Source organism: Chinchilla lanigera, unplaced genomic scaffold, assembly GCF_000276665.1.
Source record: "Chinchilla lanigera isolate Chin_1 unplaced genomic scaffold, ChiLan1.0 scaffold00014, whole genome shotgun sequence".
NCBI lineage: Eukaryota > Metazoa > Chordata > Mammalia > Rodentia > Chinchillidae > Chinchilla > Chinchilla lanigera.
The window spans coordinates 26,706,640-26,727,238 of NW_004955415.1; positions in this window are offsets into that span (position 1 = coordinate 26,706,640).

Genomic DNA, 20,599 nt, shown 5'->3' on the forward strand with positions numbered 1-20,599 from the left:
TGGCACCACCCTGGAAGAGGGGGCTGGGCCTCAGCCCCAGCGCTTGAGTCTTAAGGGGGCAGTGGTAGCTGACCTGAGGCCGAGGCCAGGGCATCGCAGAGGGCATATATCAGTGGAGGGAGTGGGCACAGATGGGCAGGCTAGCAGACCCAGCTTGCAGATACCTCTCCAAGGTGACAGCCAAGCTCAAGTTTCCAGCAAGACCATCGGAGGGCACATGTCCTTCCCTCAGTGGTCTCCCTCCCAACCTGGAAGGTCTGTGTGCTCCGGTCCCAAACCCTCAAACTTCAAAGGGCCACTCAGGTCCTTCCTAGGGTCTCATACTGCCTTCCTCTATACCCATGAGGGTATCACTCACTTCTATCACAAGCTCCCATGTTGCAGTGTAAGTTTTCTCCTGGCTCTCTTAAAATTCTATGTGTGTGTGTGTGTGTGTGTGTGTGTGTGTGTGTGTGTGTATGTAGCTGATAGCTGTCTTCCACATGTTAATTCAGGGCTGGGGATATAGCTCAGTGGCACAAGCTCCTGCCTGGCAAGCATAAGGTCCTGAGTTCAATTCAGGTTCAAAAAGAAAAAAAAAAACAAAACCACATGTTAATTCAGAGATCAGCTCCCAGGGCCTGTTTTCCCACCTTTCCCTGACTCAGAGTTCTCTAAAATTAAGTCAGGAAGATGGAGAAAAAGAATGGAGAAGAGGCACAGTATTCTTAACCTGTTTGCTTCTATTCCTATGCCATTGGTGGGGACTGACCACAAGGGATGATGGGAAATGTAGTTCCTGGTGGACACCTGCTTCCTGGTGTCCACCAGGAAGCTTCATTTTAAAAATATTTTTGTCTTTTTTGAGACAGAGTTTCACTCTGCAGTTCAGGCTGGCCTTGAACTCACTTTGTAGCCCAGGCTGGCCTTGAACTTGCAGCAGTCCTCCTGCCTCAGCCTCCCGAGTCCTGGAATTACAGGTGTGCGCCACGATGCTTGGCACCTTGACTTTATACTCTGTATCATAGTTTGTTGGTGCTATACCAAAATGCCTGAAACTAGGCATTTTGTGAAGAATAGAAGGTTATTTGTTTCCTCTTCTGGCCGGGAAGTGGCAGGGGCAGGGTCCCCGTATACCCTTCCAGGGCCAATACCCCAAGGACTCACTCCCACTGGGCTCCACCTCTTTCTTAAATATTGCTCCAGCCCCACATCCCTGAGGCCTAAGCCTTGGGGGCATGGCCTTGAGGGACATTCTACATCCAAACTGTAGCTGCCACCACCCCAGGGGCTCACCCTCCTGACCACATCTAACTCGGGTCACCCCAAGGCCCCACCTCCAGAGCCCCTCAGCGCAGGACATGCCTCTGGGACATGAGATCCAGGGCACGTATTCAAATGGTAACACCACACAGGAAGGAACACATTTTGCTGGGCTGCTGGCCATCTGGCACCCTTCTGCCCATGAGCCCATCTGATGGGCACCTCGTTGTTCTCTCTGCTCCACCTGTGACCCATCGGTCTGAATGTGTGGGACACCTGGAGTCCTTGTTTTTTGTTATATCCAAGGCCCAGTGACCAGTGGTTCCGTGGAAGGCAATGTCAGCCTTATCTAGTGTGTTCTGTGTTTGTTTTTATTTTTGCAGTGCGGGGGACTGAACCCAGTGCCTTCACACTGAACTCTATCTCCAGCCCTGTTAATCTGAGATAGGGTCTTGCTGAGTTGCTAAGCTTCCCAGGCTGAATTTGAATTTAGGAACCTACTGCCTCAGCCTCCCAGAATGCTGGGATACCCCAAAGCCCTTGCATAGTGTTTTCTAAAATCAAATTGGCAAGCTGCAGCCTACCAGCCTGCCCTCAACCCTCATAACTCAGGTTATACTGGAGCCAGGCCAGGGATGAGGGCAGGACGGACGAGACAGGTCAGGCAGCATCAGGCCAGGGCCAGATCACATCCCGCCTTCACTTAAAATGTGGACATTGTGCTCATTGTACATTTCTTTCTTTGCATTCCTTTTTTATTTTAAAAATTAGCACATCGGAGCTGGAGTGTAGTTTTGTGAGAGAGTCCGTGCTTAGCCTGCACAAGGCCCTGAGTTCAATCCCCAGCGCCAAATACAAAATAGAACACACCAATTGCTCCTTCTTTTCATGGCTGAGTTTCTGGTTACCCTCAGGTGCCGCATCCAAGCCAGCGTCTCCCGTGCTCCACACAGCGCCAGCCTGGCCTTTCCGGTCACATCCTCCTTCTCGGTGGCAAGAGCAGCTCTGTGAGCCACTTCCCCCACCCCACCCCACCCTGGGCCTGCAGGACCTCAGCAGCCCTGTGAGAGGACAGGACCTGGGGTCTCCCTGGAGGCCTCTCCTCCACCCCTGTGCTCAGCCAGTGCCTCCCATCTCTCCCTCACATCGTTCCGAGTTGAGCCCTTGTCTCACTGTCTCACGCATGGGCAACAGGTTAGGGGGAGCTCTGACATCCTGGGAGCCCCTCACATCTGCACACAGCTGAGCACAGCACCGAGGAAGGCGCAGGGCCCGCACACCTCCAGACCCCTCCTTGCTGGGGCAGGGGTTGGTGGCTAGAGACAGCCCTGGGGTTAGGGAGGAAGGAATGTGGACCCCCGGAACCCGGGCAATTCTTTAGAGCTCCTGGGGTGAGAGGCAGCTTGCTTTAACACGAAAATGAGACTGTTTCCTGAACAAGCCACGCACCTTGTACCCTAAAAGAAAAAGACCCAAAGCCTTGGCAAAATGCAAGCTTCCCCTCCCCCAAAGACACAGCCCAAGCTCTGTGAGTTTGTGGGAACTGACAGTCTACTGCTTTCGCTTTGCTTCCCATGGACACCCCCGCCCCGCCCCACCGAACTGGTGCAGCGGCAGAAGCGTTCATGGTTAGCACCACCAGACAAGCCCGAGACCAGGCAGACACCACCGGCGGAAACGGGATGAACAGGTGGAACTGATCAGTCAGTCAGTAGCTAGAGAAGACAATCTCATCCACCTTGTATTCCCTCGGACCAAACATACCACTGTGCCCAATCGCACCCTGTGCAGCAGCAAGGCCACACGGGGCATGCGCTGGACTGCCCCACGCGTGTAAAGTGCACAAGGCAAGGTGACCTCTGCTACCCAACACCTTCCCGTGGCTGCCTCAACAGGCCCAGTGTAAGGGGCCCCTCATGGCCATGAACCCAGGCAGGCCTCACCTGCGTGTGCTCAGCTTGTGAGAATGTGGCGGCCTGCACACTGGGGCAGTGCACGCGTCTGTGTAGCGTCACACGCAAACAGTCCAAGGACGGAAGGTGCAGTCACAGCTCTGTGGCTCCTCTTGGTGGGAAGGGGTGGCAGCCCCACTGCCCCCGCAACCTCCTCGGTGACCCCCAGGGAGGAGGCAGCTCTCAGAGAGAGCTGCTCCAACCGCAGCTGCCCCCGGGGAGCAGCTGGGCCACGTTTGACGGGACGGCACTCAGTCAGTCAGCTTTCTGTTTCTGTAACGAAACCTGAGATCAACCAGTTAGAAAGATCCAGGTATGGGAAGTTTTTGTCCGGTCCATGAACCCTGCTGCTTTGGATGCTGACGTTTAATCCACTCACTGAGGAAAATGATAACTTCCAACAATGCCCCCCAAAATTTCACTACAGAAAATGCTGACCATGTACAAAACCAGTGCATCCTGTCCCCGTCCAATTCAGCTGCTGTCAACAAGCTGCTGTCACCTCCACCTGACCTCCTTCGGCTCCTGTGTCACTCGGAACAAGTCCCAAGCCTCGGCATGTCCTCTGCGAAGATTCCGGTGGAAGCAGAAGCATTTCCTGCAACGGACATTTAAACCAAGGATGTTTAAACCTAGCACTCTTTCAGTGATGTCATGAGCCGAGAACAGTCAGCCACACTGTGTCATCCGGAGGGAAGGCATCTGGCCGGTGGGGGGTGGTAATCTGTCAGTGCCGTGTGTGGCACAACCTGTTACTGTTTTCAAGCCATCCAAGAGGTCCCCTCATTATTCTCAACCAGAGACCTGCAGCAGGGCACATTTGAGTCCGGTCTCACAAGGCTCACATACAGGTACTGTTGGACCTGCAGGAAGGTGACATCCAGAAAAGCCCAAGTGTGAAGAATATGAGAAGTGGAAAATTGCTGTCATCCCCTGGCCTATCAAGGTGTCTGCTGAGCCACACAGCCCGCTGCAGAGGTCAGTGGTTTCCTCTTGTGACCGTGCAGCCACCAAGCCCGCGACACCGAGAGGATCACACGGTGTGTCCATGTCACCGGGTCGGGAAAAGGTCACAGTTCTCAGCACAGCTCCCGCTGAGCCCAGCACGGCTACACACAGCTGTGAATCAGGGCTGCCTGTGCTTAGGGCCAGTTCTGGCCCACACTCAGGACTTCTCCTAGGTAGGTGAGGACAGCTGGTAACTCCGGTCAGTCCCCACGGCCAGGACACCTGGAGGCAGCAGGACCCAGGGGAATTGCCTCCTGATGACCTCCCTGACCTCTGTCCCCATCAGTGACCCCCAGGCCCAGTCTGGAGCTCACAGCCGGGTCCTCCTGGGTAGGGCTCTGCCACCAGCGGGCACGGAGGTCCAGAGCTCTGAGAGGCCACCATTGCCAGCGTGGCTCCGTCAGAGTTCAGAGCAGGTCTGGTCCAGCCTGGCCTCGGGAAGTGTGGACAGAGAGCTGTCATTTCAGGGAGCTCGCAGAGCTGCATGCAGCTCTGCCAGGGTCACAGCGCCGTCCACCCCCATGGTAAATGACAGTGCAAGGTGCTGTTTACCCTCCTGCTCGCTCCAGGCCACACTACAGGGCTTGCTCTGAATATGTCACACCAGGTCAGACCCTTGGGCCGCCCCGAGGATGAGGAGTGCGACAGTGCTGTGCATTGAGAATCTGCAGAAACCCAGCAGAGGCTGCGGCCAGAGCCGCCCCCAGGCACCCCCAGGGCCGCCCAGAGCCGCCAGAGCCCTGCCTCCTCTCCCCACCCCCACCCTAGGAGGAGCCATGCGGAGTCCCTCAGGCTTTGAGGTTCAAGTTCCCCTGGGTACTGGGGCAGGAGCAACTAGTTCAGTCACAGCCTGGCACTCGAGGCTGTGCCAGTTAACATTTGCCCATAAACGCTGCATCCACCTGGGCAGGCACCGTACCTCCTTCACCCCCACTCCCTCCCTCCTCTTTCCCTCCTCCCTTTCTTGCTTCCCTCCTTCCCTCCTTCCCTTCTTCCTTCTTTCCCTCATTCCTTCCTTCCTTCCTTCCTTCCTTCCAGCCCGTTGTTCAGCACTACATCATTGATTTTCAGCTGCACACCCCTCGTGACTGGTGAAGGTGGACATCATTCCATGTATCTGTCAACGATGTATCTATCTTCACTGAAAAATATTGACAGATATTCCACACTGGATTCCTCGATCCAGCCATTTTTAAAATCAGGCTTCCGTCTTTTTCTGCTGAGTTGTGGAGTCCTTGCTATGTTTCAGACTCAGGCCCCTTATCAGACACGCAGTGTACAGGCACTTTGTGTATACCAGTGTCTTTCCCTTCCTAGCTAGTGTCTAGCATGGCAAAAAAGTATGCAGCTGTGCTTGCATCCAATCAATCTAGCTTTTTCTTTTTTGCACAAAGCCTGAAGAATTCCCGCTGTGTTTCTCCTGGCATGTGACAGTGGGTGTGCTTGAATGAGGATTTCGTGCGTGGGGTGGGGCAGAGCTCCAGGCTCTGTTACAGCTTGAGCAAAGTCTCACCTTTCTGACCTCAGTTTCCCCAGCTCTAAAATGCACTTGATGAGGCGTCCTCTCTCAAGAGGTCGGCGCAGGGTCAGAAAGGACGTCAACCCATGGGCCCAGCTGCCCGAGGCGGCGCTGCCGTGTGACACTGCTCCTCCGCCAGCTCCCTCCCCCACCACACCCAGCTCCTGCACTGGCATCTGCATCCTCCCGCCAGGAATGACCAGGTCACCTGGCACCCCACGCCCAGATCTGTTTATACCCCTGGGGCCATGCAGCCCCGCCCAGCCCGCGCACCTGCTGCCCCGTGTCCCAACCAGGAGGCCAGGACAAGCGGCTGTGACCACAACTCTGAGGGCTTCCACAAGACAGAAAGGAAATCACTTCCTTTTCCCTGCAGCTGCTAAAACCAGAACAAGAATCCTGCTTCGAGGTTCTGGCGGAGCAGATGTTTGCACTCCGCCCGGGCAGTGTAACCACTTGGTGGGACCCAGCCTCCAAATAGGAATGAAAAGGAAAGGCCCTGAGTTCCACACTCGAGGCCACAAAAGAGAAGGAAATAAGTAAAGGTGTCTTGCTGGAGGGGCCTCTTCCTCTAAGACCCCCAAGTCTCAGCTCTGGGCACCCAGGGTCCTCCTCCACCCACACCCTGTTCTCCCAGCACAGCGGGGCGCTGGGAAGGACGGAGGACCACAGGTGCCAGGGCTCCACTCCAGAGCGTCTTTGACCCTGATTTTCCAGAGAGGGAGGAACTTCCTAATGGTGGGCTCGGCCCTGCTCAAGTCCAGCTGAAACCCAGAGTCCTGCAGCCCGCTCCGTCAGCCTGGGGTGCGCCAGGGCCAGCCTGAAGCCCCTCTCCCCGTGGTCCCTGGAGCGGCCTGAGAGCAGACCCTGTTTGGTTCTCCAGGCCATATCTAACTGGCGGAATCAGGTGCAGTGCTAGGTAGGCTAGGTGGAAAGCCATGCCCAGGTGAGTGACTTGGGGTGACCCACCGGCACCCCAGGCCAGGCTGACAGAGTGGGGGTCAGGGTGGAGCACTGAGTCCTCAGATGGGGGACTGCAACTTTTTAAACATTTTGCAATGGTGGGAATGGAACTTGGGGCCTTCACCGGAGCTCCACCCCCAACCCCTTTGTATTTTATTTTTTATTTTGAGAAAGGACCTTGCTAAATTGGCCAGGGTGAGCTCAAGCTCGCCCTGGGAGGCTGGACAGTCCTCCTGTCCAGCCTCCCAGGGTACTAAGATCACAGGTGTGTACCCCCATGCCCAGCTGCAGCTTCACCTTTGACACCTTCTCTTAAAACACTGTCCAGGCCTTGATCTCTTCCCCAAGCCCCAGGCTGGCTCCCTCACCCCAGGGGAGGCCAGAGCCACAAGCCTTCGCTCCTGTCGTCCTGCCTCACAGAAGCGCTGCATTTCCTCGTCCCCCACCCTCTGGCAGTGCAGAGGCCCCTTATGGAGCTCAGGGGGTGTTTGTTGGTGTTTTAAGATTCGGAAATGGAGTCCTGGCTTTGAGACCCTGACTCAATTGGTCTGGGTGGGGAACTGAGTGGTGGGATGTTTCTGGAATTCCCCAGGTGACTCCCACATGCTGACTTTGGGGGTCTCAGACTTCAAGCCTCCCAGGGATATAGCTAGCTGTTTCCCTGCCCAAAAGCACAGGTCCTGATCCAGCGGGGCTGCATGGGGCCTGACAGTCAGGACACAGGCTCCCTGTCTTCCTTGAGGGGGGACATGGAGGGACTCAGAGATGAGAGGGGAGGTGACTGGGAAGAGAGCGGAGGCACAGTGGACAGAGATCCACGGAGGTTGCCTCTGCTGTTTGCCACTGCCTTCTTTGAGTTTCCCAGAGTGGCCTCTCAAAAATGGCCCCCAGTTGCCAGGTATAGTGGAGAACACCTGTAATCCCAGCACTTGGAAGGCTGAGACAGGAGGATTGCCACAAGTTCAAGGCCAGTTTGGGCTACATACTGAGTTCAAGACCAGCCTGAACTACACAGCAAGACCCTCTCTCAAAAAACAAAAAACTCAAAAGCCCCCAGGCCACTCTTCTCCCTTGCCTAAATCTCCCCTAGTGTTTCTCAACTGCAAAGATCAGGCTCTACATCCGCTTGATTGATACCCTTCTGCGGTGGTCATGAGGTCTTGCAGGGAGGTGGTGCCTACCACCAGCTTCTGCAGCCAACAAGAGAAAATGAAGGAGATGCCACCGCCGAGTGTGGTGCCCACCTATAATCTGGCACTGAGGGAAGCTGAGGCAGGAGGATCTCACATTGAAGAGTAGCCCGGGCAGCTTAGTGATTTAGTGAGACCATGTTTCAAAATTAAATCAAAAGATGTAGCTCAGTACACAGGTTGTGGGTTCATTCTCCAGTACTATCCAAAAAAAAGAAGCAACTGCTGTAGCAGGTGCACTGTTGGGAGACTCTGACTCAGGGTGGTTCTTAGGTGGTTCCTAGGTGGTTCCTAGGTGGTTCCTAGTTGGTTCCTCGGTGGTTCCTCAGGGGAAGAGGAGACATAAAGCGCACAAGGCACAGTTTCCACTGCGTGCGGACGAGCGACTGAGGTGGCCACACCTGCTGCCATAGGCCCAGCCAGAGCCCCACCCCCACCCCTCTCCTGCCTCATCCTCAAACCGGAGCCATGAAGGTGTCACTTATATGGAAAAGGGCTTTGGCAGATGTGCGGGGATTAAGGATTGGTAACAGGGATGATCCTGGATTACTGGGGAGCTGCTGGGATCCCTGGACCCGTGTCAGGGGGAGGGGAGGCAGGGGCTGGAGGTGGGATCACCAGGAGGACCAGAGGGTTCTCTCCTGGGGCTGCAGGAGCAGTACGCCCTGTATTAACCCTGTCCAGATGCCTGGCCTCAGAGATTGGGACAGTAAGTTCCTTGTTAGGCCACTGAGTCCAGGGTGGGTCCTGGGGCAGTGAGAGAGTGTGACCCTGTCACCACCCCACCAAGTGGGGCTCTGGCGCAGAGCAGGGAGGAAGCCATGCAGGGGGAGAGCGCCCAGCCTGTCCCTGAGAACCCGGATACTCCCTGCCTCTGGAGCCGGAGACGGAGCCAGCCGAGTCCGGCACTTCCTGCCCCAACCACTCAGCCTCCGTGGTGCAGAGCTGACTCCTCAGTGCCTGGCTTGTTGTCCGTGTTTTCTGGGTGTGCGGGACCAGGATCCAGGGAGCAGGTGGGCGGGCCTCACTCTGCATCTCGCTGGCTAGGTGACAAAATGCCCCCCAGTCTGTGCCCGCCGTGGACGCACACACAGCCAGCTGGTAAGGTACAGATGGCAAGGGTCATGTGGCTCGGGATCCCAGGGCTGAGAAGGCTGAGGGTGTGCCTTTGCATCTGTGCTGTGCTGATGTGATGAAAGGGGACAGAAAAATTGGGCCAGATGTCATCTTTTATCAGGAACCTACTCCCATGATGATGTCATGCCCCTGCCTCATCACCTGTTAACACTGCCGGATGGCAGTTCAACATCAACCCATGTTAGGGAGGGGACGCTGGAGCCAGAGCTCTGTCCAAACCCAAAAGTGACACGTGCATTTGTCACCTGGGCCCATCAGGCCCCAGGGTGTGAGGGCTGCATGAGGATCCAATAGACCCTGCAGCAGGATGGCACCCTGAGACCCTGGCCGGCTCATATCCTCCTGCCCAACCCCCTGGTGCCCAAGGCAACCCAGACCTTGCAAGGAACCCCAGTGGGCCTGGAAGGGAGAAAAGTGGGTGTGGGGCTCAGGACACTACCAGGATCACAGAGGTGACAGGTTGGAGTCACAGGCAGGAACTGGATCCAGAAGCACATCAACCACAGCTCCCAGGCAGTGTCAGTGTGACATCACACTGCTCTGATGCCCAGGTGGCAGCAGAGGTCACCTACAGAGCTGGGAGGAGCAGGTGTCCTCGCCAAGAAAAAAGTATGAGAGCCAACCAGCCCTGCTCATGCTGAGGTGCCAGCAGGCCACGCCATGGTGCTTGGAGCACAGAGCTGAGCAGGGCAGCTCAGCCCCTGAGGCAGACACAGAGCCTCTAAATACTAGAATGGTCACTCAGGGACAGCACCCGCAGGAGGCACCCAGGACCTTTCGTGACCCCTGGTCAACGCCTTCGCCCATTCCCCTTCCCTGCACCGCCACTCCTTGCTTCCACGCTGGTTCTCCCTTCACTGTCCTGACTCAGAAGCCCAAACCCCATGGGGACAATGTGCTCAGCCACACCGGACCTCAAGGACAGAGGACTCATATGGGACCTGAAAGACAAGGGGGATTTACATCAGGAAGTGAAAAACTTTTCTATGAAGGGCCTGAAAGTAAATATTTTGAATTTACAGGCCATACAAGCTCCATCACAATCACCCAGCTCTACCACAGCAGCACCAAAGTAACCAGTTCTGACTGTGTTACAAAAAAACTGCTGATGCCAATAAGCAGAGGGCTTGATTTCCCTGCAGGTACAGTTTATGGGCTTCTGGTTTACAAATTTACAAACTCCAGACTTCTCAGAAAATGGCAGAGTGGTGAATAGCAGAGGAAGAGCCTCTCAGAGATTTGGTATGGAGATACTAGAATAGAGCAATGTGAGAAAGAGAAGGAGGAGGGAAGTGGGTCCCCCCCCACCCCGACCCAGCAAAGATCTGAAGTGAGAACTGAAGACCACAGGGAGCGTGAAGAGAAAGACTTCAAGGAAGAAGGAGATGGCAGGTGGTACTTTCTCCTGGATCCCTGGCTCACTGCATGGGAGGGGTGGCTCAAACCTGCAGGCACATGGGACCACTGGCAACCCCAGAGAAATACACCAATGGAATGGAGCAGTGGATGCAGCAGGCTGCAGTGGTCGGTGAGTTATTTGGGTTCAGGCATTATGCAGGAGTAGGTGATTGGGGGAGCCATCTTGGAGAGAGGCCAGCTGAGCTTAGAACTCAGAGCAGTTGCAGGCTGGCTCCATCTAGCAGCTCCCAGTGTCAGGATGAGACGGAACTGAGTTCAAGTCAGCAGGAGGTCACGGAGCTAAATTCAAGCCGGGAGGAGGCACATGTAATGTTGCAGGCTGAATAAATCAGGTGCCTCACAACCAGAAAGCAGCCCAAACTTGAGTGGAACTAAAGGTGCAGGCTTGCTGGGATTATCCACTACCCTGCCATAAAGCTATGGCTGGCTTCCTGGGATTAATCAACATGGATTTGGACTTTGCACACCTTGTCTACCAGTGACAGCAGAAACATACCTGGAAGTGGACATATTTTTCTTTTTTCTTTCTCTTTTCTTGTTTTTGTTTTTGTTTTGTTTGCTTCTTGATTGTTCTTGTTTTTATAGGAGTATGGACACTGTTTCTAGCTTTGTTTTATATTTCTGTTGTTTTGTTTTGTTTTGGAGACAGAGTCTCACTATGTAGTTCAGGCTGGCCTTGAACTCACTTTGTAACACACGCTGGCCTTGAACTCACGGCAGTCTTCCTCCTCAGCCTCTCAAGTGCTGGGATTACAGGCGTGCACTACCACACCTGGCTGTTTCTAGGTTTTTTTTGTTGTGCTTGTTCTATTCTGTTCTTGTATTTATTTCTTCCTTCTCTCTTTCTCTCTCATCTTCTTCACTAGTTTCCCAGTTGCATAATCTTCCTTTGTCCTCCACCTTGTTTCTAATATCTTCCTGTTCCTCTATTTCTCTATTTATCCACCTAACCCCTTTAAAATTTTCTCCCCTAGGGTAAATTCACCATACTGAAGGCATACTTACTGTACATAATGTTCTAGTTTGTTATAGATTTTGTTATTTAACCACAAATCTAGTTCATACACTTAAAAGTGGCAAATTAAGTTACCACAGCTTGTCATTGTCTAGGCTATGTTTGATGTTACTGTTTTTGCTGACTGTACTACTTTAGCCAAGGTGATATAATTGTTCTAATCAGTTATTCCTCCTGGGATGCCAAGACTGAGATTGCTTAAGGATAATAAAAAATACTACAAGCCAGAGCCAACACCAGGGACTGGGCCAAGTAAGCAGCAACTTCTCATCCCCAATAAATTGAAGAGGGAGGATCTTGCAACAGACTCAAAACTCAAAAGCCAGCTACACCTGGAAGACATCCCTGAGAAGTAGGCATTTCCCAAGAATTGTAAATACTAGCAATAAAGCTACTTGCCATAAGCAATTTACAAGCATCAACCCAGGAATTAAACTAAAAGAGAAAAAAGAAATTGAGAAGACACTTAAGAAGTTGCAACCACAGACTTCCAGCTCACCAAAGGCAAACCTATGGGGCAATGAGGTGGAACAATTCAAAACCACCCACCTGAATTCTCTGAAGTGATAACAGTGGAAGTGACAAAGCAGATGAATGAGGCTCTAGAAAAAAATCAAATAGGAAATAATTTATCAGACAACTTCAGAGATAGCGACCATATGAAAGGCATGCTTAGTAAATATAGAGCAGGTACAGATTAAAAAAATAAAGGAGCTTAGGAAAATGGTGGAAGCCATGAATGCCCAACATAGGAAAGAAATGGAATCCATAAAACAGATTCAGACACACATCCAGGAGATTTAAAAATCCACTGGAAGGGGCTGGGGATTTAGCTCAGCGGCAAAAGCGCCTGCCTGGCAAGCGCAAGGTCTTGAGTTCGGTTCCCGGTACTGGAGAAAAACCAAAAAAAAAAAAAAAAAATCCACTGGAAGTATATGCAGTGGAATGAGCAGCTGTAAGGACAGAATATCAGATTTGGAAGACAGGACTGTTATTAGCAATCATGAAAAGAAAAATTTCTTAAAAATAGTAAGGGACCACAAAAAATCAATCCAATACCTGCTAGATGACGCAAAGAAGAATAACATAAGATTGATCTGAGTCAATGAAAAAGCAGGAAGTAGCACAAATGATATAAAAAAACCTGTTCACTGAAGTAATGGCAGAAAACAACCAAAGCAAGGAAAAAGAATTTGACATACAGTTAAGTGAGTCATATAGAACTTCAATTAGCCGTGATGAAACAAACCCACACCAAGGCAATTAATCGTCAATATTTCAGAAATGCAACAGAAGAACAGAACATTAAAAGCTATTAGAGAAAAAAACAAATCACCTATAAAGGAATGCCCATCAGAATCACAGCAGACTTCTCAACACAAACCATCAAGTCAAAGAGAACTTGGAGTGCAGTTTTTCAAGCCATAAAAAAAAAAAAACCACCAACCAAAACTGATATACCCCACAGAACTATCTTTTAAATTTGATGGAGAAATAAGATACTTCTATGAAAAAGAACACCTAAAGAAATTCATGAACACAAAACCAGCACTCCAAAATGTTCTGAAGGACATTCTAAAAAGAGATAACAAGGACTACAACTCCATGAACCCCAACAGAATGAATCCACCAGATAAGGTTAGCCATTAAAAGAGGAGTGAAAAAGGGAACCAAGAACAGGAAAATAACGTGACAAACGTAACCAGTTATAACCATCAGTGTTAATGGTCTCAATTCATCAATCAAAGGAAACAGACTGGTAGAAAGGATCAAGAAGACCCAACAACATGCTGCATATAAGAAATACATTTAATTCAATAAGAAATTCATAGACTGAAAGTCAAAAGGTGGAAAACAACATTCTATGTGACAAGAACCTAGAAAAAAGCAAGAGTAGGCTAGGCATGGTGGCACACACCTGTAATCCCAGCACTCAGGAGGCTGAGGCAGGAGGATTGCTGCAAGTTTGAGGCCAGCCTGGGCTACTAAGTGAGTTCAAGGCTAGTCTGAACTGCATGGAGAAACCCTGTCTCAAAAAGACCAGAAAAAAAAAAAAAAAAGCAAAAGTAGCTATTCTATTTGCAGACAAAGTGGATTTCAACCCAAGATGATTAAGAGAGACAAAGGAGGTCATTACACTCTTGTCAAAAAACAATCCAAGAGTTAGAGATAACAATCATGAATATATGTGCACCAAATACAGTGCACCCAACTATATACAACAAATATTAACAGACATGAAAAAAATCAAATAAGCACTGATACAATTGTAATGAGAGACCTCAATATCCCACTGTTACAAACAGAGAGATCAACTAGACCAAAAAAAATCAATAAAGAAATATCAGAACTGAACTGAACTTTTTTTTAAGAGACAGGATCTCACTATTTAGTTCAGGCTGGCCTTAAACTTACTATGTAGCCCAGGCTGGACTCAAACTGATGGTGATCCTCCTGCCTCAGCCTCCCAAGTGCTTGAATTACAGACTGAACTAAACTTTTGAACAAACAGATTTAGTAGATGTCCACAGAGTGTTCCACTCAACATCAGAATACACATTGTTCTCAGCTGCACATGGAATGTTCTCCAAAATAGACCACATACCAGCCCATAGAGCATGCATAAGTAAATGCTAAGGAACTGAAATTATCCCATGCATATTAATCTGACCACAGTGCAATGAAAATGGAAATCAATAGCAAAATAAACCACAAGAATTACATAAACACCTGGAAATTAAATGGCACCTTCCTGAACAACCAATGGGTCATAGATGAAATTAAAGAAGGAATTAGACAGTTTCTACAACTAAATAATAATGCCAATACACACATTGGGACTTATGGGATGCAATGAAAGCAGTCCTACAAGGGAAATTTATGGCAGTGAATTCTGATAGCCAAAAAACAAAGTAATCTCCAATAAACAACCTAATGTTGAACCTCAAGCTTCAAAAAGAAAAAAGAGCAAGTCAAGCCCAAAGCACAGACAAGGGAAGAAATTATAAAGAGCAGAGCAGAAATTAATGCAATGGAGACTAAGAAACAATACAAAGAATCATTGAATGGAAGAATTCGTTCTTTGAAAGACTGAATGACGTTGACAAAACTTTAGACATCCTTATCAAAAACAGGGGAAAAAAGACTCACATTCATGCAATTAGGAATGAAAAGGGTGAAATCACAACAGATCCAGCAGAAATCCAGAAGATCATCTATGCCTACTTCAAGAACTTGTATACTAATAAGATGAAAAACACAGAAGAAATGGACAGATTCTTAGATACATATGAATTACCAAAGCTGAATCAAGAAGATATAAAAATCCTAAATAAACCAACATCAGTTAATGAACTTGAAGATGTAGTTAAAAACATGTGAACAGGGGCTGGGGATTTAGCTCAGCGGCAAAAGCGCCTGCCTGGCAAGCGGAAGGTCGTGAGTTCGGTTCCCGGTACTGGAGGAAAAAAAAAAAAAAAAACCTGTGAACAAAGAAAAGCCCAGGTCCTGACAGATGCACTGCTGAAGTTTACAAGAAATTTACGGAAGCCCTAATCCTGCTACTCCTCAAAGTCATTAATGAAATTGAAGGGGAAATAATATTCCCATATTCATTCCTGGAAGCAAGCATTACCCTTATACCAAAACCAGAGAAGGATCTAACCAAAAAGGAGAACTACAGGTCAATCTCTCTTATGAACATAGGTGCAAAAATCCTTGATAAGATACTAGCAAACAGAATACGGCAAAACCAGGTAGGATTCATTCCAAAGATACAGGGATGGTTCAACATATGAAAATTAATAAGTGTAAAATTAATAAGTGTAATGTATTTACAGAGCCAAAGACAAAAACCATATGATCATCTCAATAGATGCAGAAAAATTTTGACAAAGTCTAACACTCATTCATGATAAAAACCCTACAGAAAATTGGCACAGATGATCTTTATCTCAATCAGATAAAAACCATCTATGATAAATCAACAGCCAACATCATACTAAATGGTCAAAAACTGAAAGCTTTCACTCTAAAATCAGGAACAAAATGATGTCACCACTCTTATTCAACATAGTTCTGGAAACATTAGTCAGGACAATTAGACAAGAGAGAACTAAAAGGAATAAGGATAGGAAAGGATGAAGCTAAATTGTCATTATTTGCAGATGACATGATACTCTACACAGAAGACCCCAAAAACTCCACCAAAAGACTTCTAGATTTATCTGAGCAACTGCTTTCAAGATAACAATATGCATTACATTAACCATTGTTAATCTCCTATTATCTTATTTTGAAATTCTGTATCATTGTTTTTTCTCTTGAAAATAAAAGACTTCTAGATTTAATAACCAAATTCAGCAGTGTAGCTGGATACAAAGTCAACACTCAAAAATAAATAGCATTCCTGTACACAAATAACAAACATCCTGAGAGAGAAATTGGGAAAACAACATCTTTCACAATAGCATCCAAAAAAAAATGAAATACCTAGGAATCAATCTGATGAGGGAAGTAAAAAAGACTTTCACGTTGAAAACTATAATATTCTGAAAAAGATTGAAAAGGATATCAGAAAATGGAAAGATATCCCTTGGTTTTGGGTAGGAAGAACCAATATAGTGAAAATGGCCATACTTCCAAAACTTTTATACAGATTTAATGCACTCCTGACAAAATATCAATAGCATGTCTCACAGAATTAGAAAAAACAATCCTAAAATTCATTTGGAACCAGAAACACCTAGAATAACAAAATGCTCAACATCATCTGTCATTCGAGAGATGCAAATTAAAACAATATTGAGATTCCATCTCACCCCAAAAAGAATGGCTGTCATCAAGAAATCAACCAACAACAAGTGCTGGAGAAGCTGTGGGGTAAAAGGAACCCTTCTCCACTGTTGGTGGGAGTGTAGGCTGGTGCAACCACTGTGGAAATCAGTGTGGAGATTCCTCAGACTAAAACTAGAGGTTCCATTAGACCCAGCTATTCCCCTTCTTGATATCTTTCAAAAAGAATTAAAAGCATCAAACCTCAGCAATAAATGCACACCCATGTTTATAGTAGCATAATTTGTAATAGCTAAATCTCAGAAACAACCCAAATGTTCATCAACTGATGAATGAATAAATAACATGTGATTTTTTATATAATGGAGTACTACTCTGCCCTAAAGAAAGATAAGCTTGAGACTTTTCCAGCTAAATGGATGCATCTTGAGACCATACTCTTAAATGAAATAAATCAGATACACATGTGTAAATACCAAATGTGTGTGAGAAACCAAGGGTGTAAATAAGAACCAAAATGTATAACAGATACTAGGAAATGTGAAGAAAATGTTCAAATGGGAAGAGGAACAGGGAGATGGGAGGGTGGAAAAGGCAAGAATGGGCCCAAAACAAAGAGAATAGAAGGAAAAAAATGGAAACAAAGCTTTTGTAAATAAAGTGGGGCTGAAGGAAGAGGAGGAAATAGGGAAAAAAGAAGAATCAAGATATATCATGTATAGGTACAAATTCCCTATGATGAATGTGATATATATATCTAATGTACCAATAAATTTTTTTAAAATGTTCATAGAATTCAGCATCAAGGACCCAGCCTGGGGACGGAAATGGCTCCCAACCCCACCCCTCCCCTGCCCACCCTGCCCAGCCAGGCTCCCAGGCATGCTGTGTAGCTCGGGGTTCTGACCCAGAGGGAACCAGGGAAAGTGGCAGCCCTGGAGTCTCAGACTGGCCACTTGATTAACCCCCGTGTTGTACATGGCTGCTAGATCCCAGAGTGGAGCAGCTGTGCGACGAACCTTCTCTGTGACCCTGTGGGGAGTCACACGGGCCTCACTCCCTTCTCACCGCACGTCCAAGCCTCAGGAAGCACCCAGTCTCCACGTGCCAGTCTTCTGGTCTGGGCCTGAGAGCAAAGGGACAGAAGCCAGGGACCCTGCCTGCCCCTGGATGTGTGAGAATTGGCTTTTGTGCCCACAAAGAATACAGATGGAGTTTGTGATGTCTGGAGGAGTACGAGGCTGCTCCGGGGAGCACAGTCTGCAGACGCTTGTCTCTGCGGGCTCACAAAGGAGCCCAGGGATGGCAGTGGCCTCACGCTCCATCTGGGCAGCAGGTGTCCGGCGCAGAGCATGCTGCTTCTGCTCTTCCTCCACATGGTTATGACGGTGGAGAAACTGCCGGCCCCTTCAGTAAGCTCCAGTTAACAAGCAGCTGTACCCAAACTCTCAAGCCTGAGGCAGGTACAAATTTTGGAAGAAACTTTTGAGACCCTCAATTCTATACACTGGGTCAGTTTATTTAAAAAATTAAATTCTCCACTTGTTTTGTTTTGTTTTGTTTTGTTTTTTGTTTTTTTCTTCCGGTACCAGGAATTAAACTCATGACATTGCACTTGACAGGCAGACGCAGTGCCGCTGAGCTAAATCCCCAGCCCCCTAAATTGTCCACTTTGGAGTGTGTCTGGTATCAGAGCTTTGAAAGCATCTGGCCCTCGGTGTACTTGGCCAGTAAATGGAGCTATCGGGCACTGTGGGGCTGCCACTCTGTCCAATAAACAGACGGCAATAGGAGCCTACGGGCCCAAGGCCACTCTGGAGGTCACATACAGCTTTGGGGGACAGTCCAAGCCACACCAAGTGCTGCCTCCCTCCAACACCTGCCCCTCTAGGTCGGGGGTGCTGTGTCCCCCATCCTCACACCCCAGAGAGCTCAGCACAGAGGGGAGGGACAGGCTGCCCCCTGAAGCCTCTGGGAAACATGGACTGTGAGCAGGGGATGGAAAGGACCTGGGGTGCCCACCCCTCTATGTGCAGTTCTGAGATGTGGCTTGTCGGGATGAGCTTTCCACAGCCTCTTGCAAGCTCCCCAGGGGCACCTGAGTCAGGTTCCCTTCTCTCATTAAACTCTCTTTATCGATTTTCCTCTCTTCCCTGCCTCACTTACCCACTTACCTTCTCAGCACAGCTCTCAAATAGAAGGTATGATCAAAATATCTGAATGTTTACATTTTTAAAAATTCATCCAAATTTTTAAGGGCCTGGGGATATAGCTCAGCAGCACAAGCACCTGCCTGACAAGCGCAAGGTTGTGAGTTCAATTCCCAGCACTGAAAAAAAAACTAAATAAATAAATAAATAAATAAAAACAAAATTTAAAAAAAAAAAAAAAAAAACACATTGTCATTAATCCCTCTCAAAATACTTCCAGAGTGCAACTGTGGAAATCAGTTTCTCTCTCTTTTTTTTTTTGGTTTTTTTCCAGTACTGGGAATCAAACTCACGACCTTGTGCTTGCCAGGCAGGCGCTGTGCCACTGAGCTCAATTTCCAGCCCCTACTTCCCTTCTCTTGAAACACACTTATTCCATTGCTCCTGCAACAGCTCTGGAGTCCTCTTTCATGAATGTCTTTACCAGGTGTGATCAAAAGTACAGTGGATTGGGCCAGGGATATAGCTCAGTGGCACAGTGCCAGCCTGGCAAGCATAAGGTCCTGAGTTCAATTCCTGGTACAAAAAAAAAAAAAAATACAGTGGATGCTGCTACCCAATGCCAAGCACAGAAAAATAGGCTCGCAGAAACATGACTCAGCCTCCTTATTCACTGGATCTGGCACTGTGAGACTTCTGGCTCCTCCCCAAGTCAAAAGGACCGTGAAAAGTCAATATTTTGAATCAGCTCAGGACATTGAGACAGCCATAACAGCAAAACTAAAGACACTCCAGAAAGAGGACTCCGGTGCTCCTTCAGGAAGGAATAAGTATGAGATGAGTGTGTTCAAAGGAAGGGAGGGTGTTTTGAGGGGGGCTTGTGGTAATGTTTTTTACTATAATAAATCTTTAAAATTCACAGTCCCTGTATTGTTTATCATACTGTGTATTTAGGCTCAGGAAAGGGAGTGGGCCTCCACAGGAAAGGATGGGAGAGTTCACGCTGCTGGCAGCCATGGAGCAGGAAAAGCCAATTCTGCCTTCAAGGACTACTGTCATCCCTGAACAGGAAGCTGAGGTGGCCAGCGCCAGAGGCAGTACCATCTCTCCAACAGCTCTCCTGCCCCCTTTCACTGGTCGCCCTGGACACTCCCATCCTTGACAGTCCTGGTGGGTCTGAACATCATGGCGTCTAGTGTCATCCTCCTTACATGGCTGCAGTGGGGCACTGGCCCAGGATAGCCAATCAGAATGGTCCATTCTTTCAGACACCATGATAGGCTCGGACAAGTCCAATCAGAGTCCTCCCCGAGGTTGCTATGGAATCCTGGAGCAATTGTAAAGGAAGCTTGTAAACCAGGATTATAATGGAGGAAGGTAGGGTTGTGGATGTCTGGGGGAGAAATTGTGTGCAGAGTGAAGGTACATAAGGTGACATGGGATGAGCTGTGATGTGAGAGAGAATCACTCAGAGCCCCTGGATCAAACTATACCTGAAGCCTGCTACCTCTGGACTCTTGTGGTTTCTAGTGCTTATTTGAGTTGGATTTGCCACTTGCAACCAAAGGGGTCTTGACAGGATGGCGACATTTTCAGTCCCACCTACCTGGAAAGATTCATTTTCCTGACAAAGCCTTTCCCCTGCACTAGCTTGAGACTGCTGGGCTTCAGGGGGAAACAATGTCACTTCATCTCCAGCATGACACAGAGCTACACAGCGGCGAGTAGAAGCAAAAATAGCTGCAACTATTAATAAATCGGCCATGACTTTATTAGAGACCTTTGAACAATTGTAGAACAGCAGGCAGAGGAGCCGAGAAGTCAACAATTAGTGCCAAGTGGTGCTTTAATGTGGGATCAGAGAACAGAAGAGAATCTGAGAAACCTCAAAATAGATGCTGGGTAGCCACGGGGATGAGAAGCTGGCCCACAACTGGATACAGAGGCCAAGGCCACAGGCAGCCACGTCATCCCAGGGTCGCCCACTTGCCGGCCTGCTAGTGATCAGGACCTAAAGGTCTCATCCCGAGTGGGCTCCCTCGGGCCGGACCTCAGCGGGCTTCACCTGGAGAGGGTGGAGTCTGTGCACAGCTCTGCTCAGTTACTGACTCCTCACCCTGTCCCTCCCCAGGTGCTGTTTCCAGTGGAATTTACTCAACTGCGAGCAACAAGACACCAGCGTAATCATGGCTTGCAAGAGCAGAGACAGT